Source organism: Arachis ipaensis, chromosome B08, assembly GCF_000816755.2.
Source record: "Arachis ipaensis cultivar K30076 chromosome B08, Araip1.1, whole genome shotgun sequence".
NCBI lineage: Eukaryota > Viridiplantae > Streptophyta > Magnoliopsida > Fabales > Fabaceae > Arachis > Arachis ipaensis.
The window spans coordinates 53,105,726-53,119,419 of record NC_029792.2 but is presented as its reverse complement, the minus strand read 5'-3'; positions in this window follow the sequence as shown (position 1 = coordinate 53,119,419).

Sequence of the window (13,694 nt, the reverse complement as noted above, 5' to 3'; positions counted from 1 at the left end):
GCAGAATATATATATATATATATATATGAGAATGAAGGAAAAGGAATGTAAAGAAAAAGAAATAGAAAAATAAAAAAAACAAAAATATGGAAAAAGAAAGCAATAAAAGGTGACAAAAATACCCCAAAGTAAAGTAACAATAACAATGCATATGGAATGTGAACTAAAGAGAATGCATGAGTATATGAAAAAGTGAAACCATGGGTAGCTAGGTATTGTATTAGAATTATATAGGTTGTTTTATGTGTTTAGTGAGATCTTAGGTTAATCAAGGATTCAAATTTCAAGCTCACTTGACCATATACATCCCTACCTTTACCCTAGCCCAATTACAACCTATGAACAAGACCTCATGATACTTGTATGCATGCATTGAGTAATTGTTGATTGTTAGATGAAAGACAAATCTTGGAAAGCATGATTAGGGGAGGATTGAGTGACGAACCCTATACACTTGAGCGAATAAAAGGGATACACTTCTGGTGAGGGTTCGATGCTCAACTCCTTGTTCCCGGCTTTCACAAGCGTTCATCTCGCGAGTTATATGCACTTCATTTTGATGTTCAAATTGGAGGATTCATGGACTACATGTCACTTTAACCCTATATGCTCATATGTGTTCTTGGAGGATAGATTTACCCTTGACCAAGTAGGTAGATACCTTTACATTAGTTGCATGCATTCATTTAGGTAATTTGCACTTCATGAACCCTTAGTTTTCATAAACACATCAGAATCAACAAAGAAAGGGGCATCATGCTGCACTGCATTATGGTAGGAGGGGAGATAAAAGTCCATGAGATCATTGCAAAGGACCTTCAAAAGATCTCTGAAGAAAGTTCAGCTGAATCTTGGCTTCACTACCCAGGCACCATCATGCGGTTATGCATAAAAGTCATGGTGCATTAGAGGATGCAAATCCAATTTGGCTGAATCTGGGCATGCCAATGACCTTGGAAAGGATGATGAATATTACAGTTGCTAAGACATGGAGGAGACCACAAAGAAGGGAAATAAGAGAATAACCATGAGGAGAAGAACAACAAGAGGAAGAACAAGAAGAAGAACAAGAAGAAGAGCCACAAATCCCAACCCAAACCACTATGGATTTAAGCCAGATTCAAAATGCCATTGCAGAAATGTCCCAGCAATATTTGAGAGCTTAACATGAGCAATATATGAGAGCTCAAGAAGACTTCCAAGCAAAACTATTGGATCAGCACAGAGAGCAATCAAATCAATTTCAGGAGTCTTTCAATAAAATATCTGAACGACAAGATCAGCTCGAGGAATATCTCCAAGACTTTATGCAATGGAAGAATCTTTATCATACAGCTGGGGAGGCCAAGAACAGGGACAGAGTGGAATATGATGTAAACACTCAAGCGAGTCTAGACTACATAACCCGCAGCATGCCACTATTAAGCAGAGAAATCAAACCATATCAAGAATGCACTGAACTAATGGATTTCCATCTGGCTCAAGCAAAAAGCAAGCAGGAAAGAATGAAGCAATACTTGGTGGATGCTGGACTATGGGATGAGGAGAGATTTGGGACTGAAGAACAGTTGAAAGAAAGAAGAAGCAAGAAGAAGCAAGATGCGAAGAACAAAGGAAAGCAACCAAAGGATTGAAAGGTGGTGTTGCTCTTTATCTATCAATAAGAAAGAACATGTTTTCATTTTATGTTTAAGTAGTCTGCAAGTTGTCTTCTGTTTTCTTTAAATTTCAAATAAGTGTCTAGTCTAAGTGTCTGGGTGAACTTCACTTGCTTGAATGTACGCTTATTCCCTTGTTTTAATTAAAATAAAAGAAAGGTTTGAACAGAAGTGAAACAGTTCCATTTAGCAAGAAATAAAATAAAGATTGAGTGGTGGTATGTATGTCTGATGGTGTAGCTAGCTCACTAATAATGAATAAAAGGGTAGAATGTTCCTCTTTAGTGTAATTTAGCTGCTGTCTATAAATCTTAGCAAATAGAAATCCTTGGAAGAAAGAAAACAAATAGAAAGAAAGAAAAAGAAAAGCCAAAAGTGGCAACAAAAATAGAAGAAACGAAGAACAAGGCTAGACACCAATAGCTTGGACCTTAAGACATATGCCTGTGGTGTCTTTGTACTAGGATCTGCTTGGATGATTAGGTTCTATGCAGTGCTTTAACACTTGGTAACTTGGGTTAACTAACCCGGGATTGTCAACCAAAAGTCTATTATCAAGAGCAACCTAGTTACAGGGCATTTAGTAACCCAAAGAGGTGCTGGGCATCAATGTCTTAAGAAGAATTGTGAGCCAAGTGTCTGTGGTGAATATATGTTGAGTGAAAATAAGCTAAAAAGCTGCTACAACACATGACACTAAGCTACAAGTGAGAAAGAAGTTCACAGAAAAAGAAAAACAAGGAAAAGCAATTACCAAGGATGAGTAAATAATAAGAGGTCATAGCAGTGTGTTAGTTGATACTTAGAAGAGACATTCCCTACCTAAGGATCAATAAAAAGTGAGCTGTAACATTCTCTGCATAAAACCCCATGAATTAATGACTTGCTGACATGGACATTGCTTTCTGTTTCATTCATTCTTCTTAATAATTCAGTGCTTGCTTGGGGACAAGCAAGATTTAAGTTTGGTGTTGTGATGCCAAGGCATCTTAGGCTAGTTCCACTAGTCTTTTTCTTTTGATTTCATTAGGTTTTATGCACTTTCTTGAGCTATAAGTAATCATTTGGGTTAGAAATTCATGTATGCCTAGATTCATTCAACCATGGTTATTTTGATGCAATTTCATGAGACTTTGGCCATAATTACTTGTGTGCTAAGAATGATGCAATCTCTCATGATGTTAGCATGGCTTTGATGCATATATTTGTTGATGACATGTGAAGAAATGCATGGAAGAAGGTTGAAGAATGGCCATGAAAAGGATGAAGAGGAAGCAACGTTGGTGGCCAAGTTAGACCACCAACGTTGCCTCAAACGTTGAGAGGGAAGGCAGAGCAAAATCTGCTGCATAATTCTGATATCCACGTTGGAGGGAGGGTTGGTGAGCCAATGTTACCTCCAACGCTGAATACAAAGTGCTTTCTGGAAAATTGGAAAAATGGTGGCGACGCGTACACGTGCTATACGCACACGCGGGGATAGGCCAACGTTGAAGGGAACATTGCCAGTCCAACGTTGAGGCCAACGTGCGCGATTTGAGCTCCAAAATCATAATTTTGAAAAAGCGTACCGACGCGCACGCGTATGCTACGCGTACGCGTGAGCATGAAAATTGGCAATCCACGCGCACGCGTATATGACGCGCACGCGTGGATGAATCATCGTTGGAGGGAGCATTGTTGGTCCAACGCTGATGCCAACGTCTTCAAAACGATTTAAAAGTTGAAGTTTGGGAATTTGCATCCACGCCCACGCGTATGTCATGCGCACGCGTGGATGAGTATTTTTGCCCCAAACACGCACAGGCATAAGCAGCGCATATGCGTGAACTGGTAATTTGCACCATCCACGCACACGCTTATGTCACGCGTACGTGTGGACAAGAAAATGTTGGCACTCCATCATTCAGTCAAACGCTGCTCAAAACATCCAAAACTCAATTTCTCTAAAGGACGTTTGACTCAACGTTGGCCCTCAAACGTGGACTCCAACGTGAGCATCAGAACATTGCAATTCAAGCAGATATCTTCTCAACAACAAAGGGAGCCAATTGGAGCAACTTCAACCCATTTCAATTAAGGCCAAAAGCCCAATTCAGAGACTGAAGATCAATGGAAGAAAGTTTATAAATAGCTTAGGATTCAAGTTAGTTAGGGGGGCTGACAGACTTTATTAAAACTCTGCCCAATTTTCTTCTTTCGGCACTTTTCAATTCTGCAATGTATTTTTCAGATTCAATTTCTATTTTGAGAGCTATGAATAAATAAACTCCTTTCATTGTGTTAGGGAGCTCTATGTAATTCAATGGTTCAATATTAGTTTTCATTCTTCTTCTTCTTTCTTTTCTCTTGATTTTACTAGAAAGCTTTTGTTCTTCATCCAATTGGATAGTTGTCTTGGGAAAGAAGCTATTCATAATTGGATCTCCTCTGAACCTTGGAAAAGGAATGAGGAGATCATGCTAGAATTGCTTTCTCACATTGGATTAGATTGGGGTTTGGATGGATATCGTGACATGTAATGCTACCAACACTTTGATCTATGAATATGTGTGGTATAATCAGTGACCATACTTCATCTCTTCCCATGAGCACTTAAATCAAGGAAGTGGGCAATTTTTAATGCTTAGAGAGATTAGATTGTGATGAGCGGATAATTTATACCCTTTTTGGCATTGTTTTTACATAGTTTTTAGTATATTTTAGTTACTTTTTATTATATTTTTATAAGTTTTTCTACAAAAATCACATTTCCAGACTTTACTATGAGTTTGTGAGTTTTTCTATGATTTCAAGTATTTTCTGGCTGAAATTGAGGGACCTGAGCAAAAATCTGATTCCAAGGCTGAAAAGGGACTACAGATGCTGTTGGATTCTGACCCTCCTGCACTCAAAGTGGATTTTTTGGAGCTACAGATGCCCAATTAGCGCAATTTTAATTGCGTTGGAAAGTAGACATCTTGCGCTTTCCAGCAATATATAATAGTTCATACTTTTCCCGAGATTTGATGGCCCAAACTGGCGTTCAAACGCCTACCATTGACCCTTTTCTGGAGTAAAACGCCCAAACTGGCACCAGAACTGGAGTTAAACGCCCAAACTGGCACCTAAGCTGGCGTTTAACTCCAAGAATGCCCTATGCACGTGTAAAGCTCAATGCTCAGCCCAAGAACACAACAAGTGAGCCCCGAAAGTGGATTTCTGCACTATCTGCACTTAGTTACTTATTTTATGTAATCCCTAGTAACTAGTTTAGTATAAATAGCACCTTTTACTATTGTATTACAGAGCTTATGCCATTTTTCACATTTGGAGAGGCTGGCCATTCGGCCATGCTTAGACCTTTTTCTCTTATGGATTTTCTACAGTGGAGTTTCTACACCCCATAGATTAAGGTGTGGAGCTCTACTGTTCTTCATGAATTAATGCAAGTACTATTGTTTCTCTTTCAATTCACGCTTAGTTCTTCTCCAAGATATACTCTCGTACTTACTTCAGTTAAGTCAGAATGAAGGGGTAACCCGTGACAATCACCCAATCTTCGTTACTCGCTTAGCCAAGATCCGCGTGCCTGACAACCACAAGCGGTCTACAAGATGTTCGACGTAGTCATTGGACGACAGCTGGAGTATATTCTCTTGGATATCTAATATACGGACCGACTCCGTGAGATTAGTATCTTCGTGGTATAGGCTAGAACCATTGGCAGCCATTCCTGAGATCCGGAAAGTCTAAACCTTTTCTGTGGTATTCCGAGTAGGATCTGGGAAGGGTTGACTGTGACGAACTTCAAACTTGCGAATGTTGGGTACAGTGACAGTGTGCAAAAGGACAAGGGTCCTATTCCGATGCTAGCGGGAACCGACAGATGATTAGCCGTGCAGTAGCTGTACTTGGTATTTTTCATCCGAGATGAGAAATCCGACAGTTGATTAGCCGTGCAGAGATCGTACTTGGTATTTTTCATCCGAGAGGATCATACAACTTACCATGGAAGGGAGCACGCATGATTTGAAGAAGGCAATAGGAAATCAAAGGTTCAGAAGCAACAAAGCATCTCCAAACGCTTATCTAAAATTCCAACCAATGAATTACATAGGTATCTCTATTTTATTTTATGTTTTGTTTATCTTTTAATTATCAAAACTTCATAACCATTTGAATCTGCCTGATTGAGATTTACAAGATGACCATAGCTTGCTTCAAGCCGACAATCTCCGTGGGATCGACCCTTACTCACGTAAGGTTTATTACTTGGACGACCCAGTGCACTTGCTGGTTAGTTGTGCGGAGTTGTGAAAAGTGTGAATCACAATTTCGTGCACCAGATTGCCAAGGAATTGGGATCTAATCATTTAAGATTGCCAAGGAGATCAATGAATGTATTGATTGAGGAAGAGATGAAAATGAATTTGATCTGGAGGATTATCATATCTCATTACCACAATGAGCTTTCCCATCTCTGATCTCCCCATTCTTTTATATTCTGTCTTTAATTTGATGTATGATTTCCCCATTCCCATTTAACTTCTTGCAGTTTAAGCTTCTGTCCTTTAATTACTTTCAATATAAGTTTCTGTTCTTTATATTCTGTATTTTAATTTATGTTCCTTTAATTTCATGCAATTTAAGTTTCCCACCAATTTACATTCTGCAACTCCAATTTCAATCTGATTTGGCTCAACTAGAACAATTTTCCAATTAACATTGATCAACCAACCAATCCCTGTGGGATTCGATCTCACTCTACAGTGAGTTTTTACTTGACGATAAATTCGGTGCACTTGCCGGTAGAAAATTCTTGAGAGACAGTTTTCGGGACATCAATGACCTTCTAAAAGAAATTCACTTCATCCAAATGAGTAGCATTGCTTACGTCATCAAAATTACTTGTTTTAGACTTGCATGAGTTGCTAAGGTCAATAATGTCATCAAGGCTAGATTTCATATCTGTTTCAACACCGCTAGCTTCAATTTCATCTCTTTGTATAGTCAGATTGGCCTTGTAACACCCTACCATATGCTGCTGTCGTAAATCAAAGGTGATGAGGCATTACGAACTCTAAAAACAAAGTACATATGTATAGATTAAAGTAAAATATAATTTAACTAGGTGCCTGGGAAGAAAAGATATAACAAATAATCGCATCACACTCGAACGTCGACGATATACGGAAATGACAGAAATATATGTGTGTATATATATAATTCAAAAGGAGATATATAATGTAACACCCTATCACCCTAAGCCTTACCTCTAGCTGTAAAGCAAAAGATATCAAGGTGTCACGATAGTTCTAAAGCTCAAAGTATTAGTACTAGAAGCCTGATGAAGGAATAAAATTTCAAAGTCGCATAAAGTGGAATTACAAAGTGCGAAGCATTCACACACGGTAGGCAAGATAGGAACAGAACAAATAAATATACAACCTTTCATTAAAGCCCCAAGATACAAGGTAGTAGCTAATTAATAAACAAAGTAAAACATATATGTGATATACAAAAGGAACTCGTCACAGCCTGTGGAAGAAATACAACAGAGTTTTATAAAAGGCTTACTTCCTATCTCTCAACTTTTAAAGCAAAAGCCTCTAAGGCAACAAAGTTATATTTATACAAAAGATGAGAGCACAACTACAACAAAAATAAAGCAAAATAAAACAAAAGAGAAGCCATCCTCCGCTCTATGACCATGTCTACAAACTCACCAAGGTGGGTTGTGACCTGCATATGAAAAACAACAACAACATATGGTATGAGAACCAGAGGTTCTCAGTATGGTAACAGTGCCCAATATATAAGATATAAGGTTTTGGGATGCCAAAAGGAATCCTAGAACTTCACACCGACACAAGATATTCAAGCTTAAAGAAATATATATAATAAAACCAAAAACATGGTAACCTAACTTAAGGAATCATCTATTCTAAAATTTACACCGCTGTCCCATAGCTTCCACTAGTCCAGCCTCCATGCGATCCAGACCAATCGATTCAGACCAATCGATTGGGTCCGTTGGCCCGATTTTGGCTCAGAATCTTTATAATTAGTGTTAAAATTCATATTTTAATTATTTCTACTTCATTAAACTATAAAATGTAGTTTTTCTAATTTATTTAAATAATAATTAATTTATTGGCCAATTATTTATTAATTTCACGGGTTTTACAGTTACTAACCTAATTCCTTTATTATCTATTTAGTATTGAGTCTTTACATGTTAATCTGTCGACAGTTTTACTAAAAAGTTAAAACTCTTCCATCAAGAACAAATAACACATATTCAACAAACAAGGCGATAAAAAAAATAAATTCTAACAACAACTCAACTCGCAAACAAACTCTTCTATGCTTCCGCAGCTTCACAAAAACCCTACAACTGTAGCTGAAAGAGTTGGAAAGAGAAGATAAGAACTAGGGAGTCCTTAGTAGGGCCAGAGTTAGGAGTTAAGCTCACTGATTATTTATTTCTTAGCAGAAAATAATAGAAAACTAACAAGCAATATATAAACAAGGAATACACAGAAATATCACATTAGAATGGCAAGACAATAAGAACACATACTGTTACGGGATTTTTCAATTTCGCATAACTACCAGCAAGTGAACTGGGTCGTACCAAGTAATAAACTCACGGCGAGTGAGTGTCAATCCCACGAGGATTAAGAAATTAAGCAAGCAATGATTGATTAAGTATTCTAGTCAGACAAATCATAGTTTGATTAAGAACAATTGGCAATAGAAACATGAAATGTAAATGACTTAAGTAATAAGTAAATGGAAGCAATAAATAACTTGAAGGTAAAGAACGTAATGTAAATTGCTAGAAAGTTAAATTGCTGGAATTTAAATGCTGAAAAAGTAAATTGCAAGAATGTAAAAGAAGCAATGTAAATGAGCATTAATTAAAATCAATTACTAAAGAAAGGGAATAAGAAAATATGGAAAGATCAATGTGGTACAGAGATATTGAATCCTCTGGATCAAATAGTTTTTCATCTCAACTTTAATCATGCAATCATTGATCTCTTGGCAAATCATAAGTGATTAAATTCCAATGTCTTGGTAATTCAATATCTCTTAACTTGATCAATTGCCAATTTCTTGATCTAATTGCTCATGAGAAGAGATGAAGATTGGTCTCTGATTTAGAGCTACACAATTTTATGAATGAAGTTATGGGTTGATTATATGTCACATATCAATCTTAAAACCCAGAATCATCAAATTGGAGAAAGACTTTCTAGCTCAATTGCTATGATCCCATTGGATTCAAATAATATTCAAACTATCTTTTAATAGATTTGAATCCCTGGAATGAAGAATGAAGATTCTTTCTAAATAAGCAAATCAAAAATGAAATGAAGATGAAGAATAAATCACAATTGATCCATAAAATTCAATAGAGCTTTTTTCCCCCCAATGAAAAGGGAATTAGCCAATCATTGCTTACAAAATGTGAAAGGTAAGAATAAGATAAAAGTGGAGATAGAGAGGTCCCAAAGAGATCCTCATAGCTCCCTTTCAACTTCTATTTATAACCTATCTAAATCATAAATTCAAATAAAATTAAAATTATATTAAATTCAAGATAAAATTGAAATTGAATTCTTGGGCTTGATCCACTCTTTTGATCCTTGGAGAATTGAAGAAGGAATAAGGTAATTTAAGCATTGGAGATTAGGCTAAGGATGAACCATTGAGTTGCATGTAAATCAGGTTGAATGGGACACTTTGCTTCTCAAAGGATAGCCCAATTTAGCCTTTTTTTACTTTGCTATGGTACACCAATAAAAGGGCATGGGACAGCTCCAAAGTTGCTCCAATTCATGGCCCAAATTATGCTTTGTTTTGCTTCAGTGTGGGACGTTACAAAACTGGCATGGGACTGAAACAGGGGTCATGCGTATGTGTGACTTTGGTTATTTCAACAATTGTGCGTACGCATGAGGCATGTGTACGCACGAACGCTGTTGGATGCCATGATCACCACATTGGACAGCAAAGCTTCTAAGTTTAACCTTTAAGTTTGAAAAAGTGTATCCTAAGCTTTCAAAGCGCGTTTCTTCCAAGGCGTGTCCTTGACTTTCTCCTTTGTTCTTTTGATTCTTGTTTCATTTCCCACACTTATCAAAGCACAAAACAACTCTAAGGATCATTGATCAAAGCACCAAAAATCTTAATTAAAGAAATAAAAATCTCTATCTTGAATTTAAATAAAGAAATGCTAAGAACATAGATTAAAAGCATGAAATTCCTAATAAAAACACTAAATCACTACCATTATTTAAAGAAATAACAACTAAAAACTACTCAAGATGCACATTGATACGTAAAAAATAGATTTCTTACGTATTTACTACCGGCAAGTATACTGATGACAAGTCATCTTATGCTAGCTTTGGAGTGGATTTGTATGGTTTTGTTGAATCAATCAACCATCCTTTATTTGACACAAAATCATGAGGTTTAAGCTAGAATTAGTTAGTTTTTGAATGATTTATAAACCTTGTGAATTTGGTGATGCTTTGATTGGTTATTTTGATTACTTGTAGGTGAAGAAAAGAAAGAAACCAGGAAAGTATGCTCAACTAAGCGTGGCCCAAGGAAACAAAAGCGTGGCACTCACTCAAAGAAGCAAGCATAGCGCTCAAAAAATGAGCGTAGCGCTCAAAAAGTGGGCACTAGAGACCAAGAACTCAGCACCAAAGGCACAAGGTAAAGGTGCTGCATTGAGAGAACAAATGGAGCGCTCAAAGGGATACCAAATTAACAAAGCCAAGCATAGCGCTCCGTTAAAACATTTACCTTTTTCGTGGGGCTCAACAAAGAAAATCAAGGCACGACAATAGCAAAGGGGGCAGCCAAGGTTCAAACCCATGAACCAAGAGAAGCGTGCTACAAGGTTTGGCAAGGAAATTGGCTAAAATGGCTTCACCAAGATTTGAAGAAGGGGACAAGCGCATAAAAGAAACGGCGCTACGTGAACTTAGTTCACTGAGCGCTATGCTTCATGAGGAAGTTAGCAAAAGATAGCCACCAAGATTTGAAATGGGGACCGTGAACAAGGCAAAGGAGTGCTACGTTTAAGTCACCAACGTAGCGCTATGAAGGAGGCTTGGTTCGAAGCCTGGGAGAAGGCCATTGAGTGCTGCGTTACTTTACTTCACCAAGCGCTCCCCTGGAGGTGTCCCATGGTCTATTTTTCAATAAAAAAAACAATTTGAACCCACTTCTTCACCAATTTGAAAAATCCACTCCAAATTCTGAAAATCAAAAATAGAAAGTGTATAAATAGGAGTTAGTTTGATTTGTAGAGGACCTTCTTTCATTTTAAGTTTTACGTTTAGCTCATTTTTAGTTTTGACTTTAGCTAAATTTTAGTTTTCACTCTTGTTTTGAATTTGGGAAATCGGAATTGAGATATGAGTTTTCTTTCTGATTGTTCTTGCTTTGGCAATTTCTACTTTCTGTTTTGAATTTTGGATCGAGATTGAAGAAATTCTGTTTCAATTCTTGATCTGAAATTCATCTTTTTTTTTTCTGCATAATTCTGAGAATTAAGGAATTGGATCTAATTTCATTTGCTGCTTTTATTTTTTTTCTTCTGTAACTTTTGCTTTTCTGTTTTGGATCTTGGATTGAGATTGAAGAGCTCCATTGATTCAAATTCTGAGAATCATCTTTCACTCTTCCTCTCAATTGATCTGATTGGGTTTTAATCTTCTCTGCTGATTTAATATTTCGTTTTCTTCTGAAATTACTTTTCTGTTTGATCAAGAGAGCAATTGAGCTTTAGATCTGTGTTCTAATCTCATTGCTCCTCTTAGTTCTTCATTTTTCTTTTAGATTTCATAATTAAGCTAAGTTTCTTTTCTGCTTTGCTTCTTCAAGAAATTTTTCATCTCTGTTTAGATCTTCTACAATTCATTTCATCTTTTACTTCTCTGATTGATTGCACTTTACACTTTCCTGTTGAATTCCAAATCCCAGCACCCAAATCCCTTTAATCTTCAAGCTATTTAAGTTTCTCAGCAGTTTAGATTCAGTAATTTAGTTCTCTTGCACTTTAAGCTTTAGCTATTTATATTTCTTGCTATTTAAGTTTCAGTCATTTACATTACTTGCACTTTAAATTTCAGCTCTTTTACTTTCTTGCACTTTAAGTTTCATACAATTTACTCTTCTGCACTTTACTTTTCTGTCAATTTCCCCTCTCCCTTTTATTTTCATGCAACTTAGCTTCTGTTATTCACAATTCACTCTAATCATCATCTGTTTGCTTAACTAAATTAACCACCTAACTAAAATTGCTCAATCCATCAATTCCTGTGGGATCGACCTCACTCATGTGAGTAATTACTACTTGATGCGACCCGGTACACTTGCCGGTGAGTTTTGGTATGGAATCTTATTTTCACCCATCAAGTTTTTGGCGCCATTGCCCGGGATTGATCTAGATTGATAATGATTAAGTAAGGTGGTGGTCTAGATTAAGCTTTTTCTTTTTATTTTTACTAAGCACATTAATTATTTGAATTTTTGCTTAAGCTAAAACTAACTTCACTCTATCAGTAGAGTGAATTGTTTTTGTTTTTGGTTCTGTGTTTATTTTTCTTGCTGTTTTATGACATAGGCAAGGAGAGAGATCCCTACCTTTTGTGACCAAGACGAGAAAACTCTTAGAAGACTAAGAAGGGAAGCTAGAGGAAAGGGGGTCATTGGTGAAGAACTTTTGAAGAAGAATATCAAGAAATGGAGGAACATTCAACAAATCCAGCAGTGGGAGTGGCCAACAACAATGGTCAACCCCAGAGGAGAGTCTTGGCTTCATATACGTTTGCTAATCCAAGGCATTGTGGGAGTAGAATCCTTACCCCAAATGTCAATGCAAACAACTTTGAATTGAAGCCCCCAACTCATCACCTTAGTATAAAACAACTGCTCCTACGGAGGAACTCCATTAGAAGATCCAAATCAGCATTTATCTATTTTCTTGAGGATCTGTGACACAGTGAAGTCCAATGGTGTGCATCCAGACATATACAAATTGTTGCTATTCCCATTTTTATTGAGGGACAAGGCTGCTCAATGGCTTAAAGCCTTCCCACAAGGAAGCATCACCAGCTGGGAGGATCTAGTGAATAAGTTCCTAGCCAAGTTCTACCCACCTCAAAGGATTATCAGATTGAAGACAGAGGTGCAAACCTTCACACAGATGGATGTAGAATCTCTCTATGAGGCTTGGGAGAGATACAAAGCCTTGATTAGAAAATGTCCCCCTGAAATGTTCAATGAATGGGACATCCTTTAAAATTTTTATGAAGGATTGACTCTGAAAGCTCAGGAAGCACTAGACCATTCAGCAGGAGGTTCATTACAACTCATGAAGACAGTAGAGGAAGCCCAAAACCTCATTGATATGGTGACAAACAATCAATACTTCTTTGCTCATCAAAGGCAACGCCAACCAGCTCAAAGAAAGGGAGTACTGGAGTTGAAAGGAGTAGACACCATTCTAGCTCAACACATGGTGATGCAGCAGCAAATCCAGCAACAATTTGAGCAAATGGCTAAGAAGATTGACAGCTTACAAGTTGCATCAATGAATGTCACCAATCAACCACCAACTGGGTGGGGACAAAATGAGGAAAATTGTTAAGATCAGCAGCAAGAACAAGTGAACTACATGCACAACCAAGGATCCAGCCAGAATGAATTCCATGGAGACACATACAACCCCTCTTGGAAGAACCATCCAAACCTAAGATGGGGAGATAACCATAATCAAAACCAGCAGCCCTGGCAGAAGAATTCAAACCAGAATAACTCAAGAAACACAAACAACCACAACCATCAGAACACTAACCAAAATCCATATAGAAAACTCCAAAATAACTACCCAAATTCCAGCTATTATCCACCCAATAACCCAGCTACTAACCGAAACACCTATCATACACCTTCAACATCCCACAACCAGCCACAAATACCACAAGATGCTCAAAGGATCTCAAACTTAGAAATATTAATGGA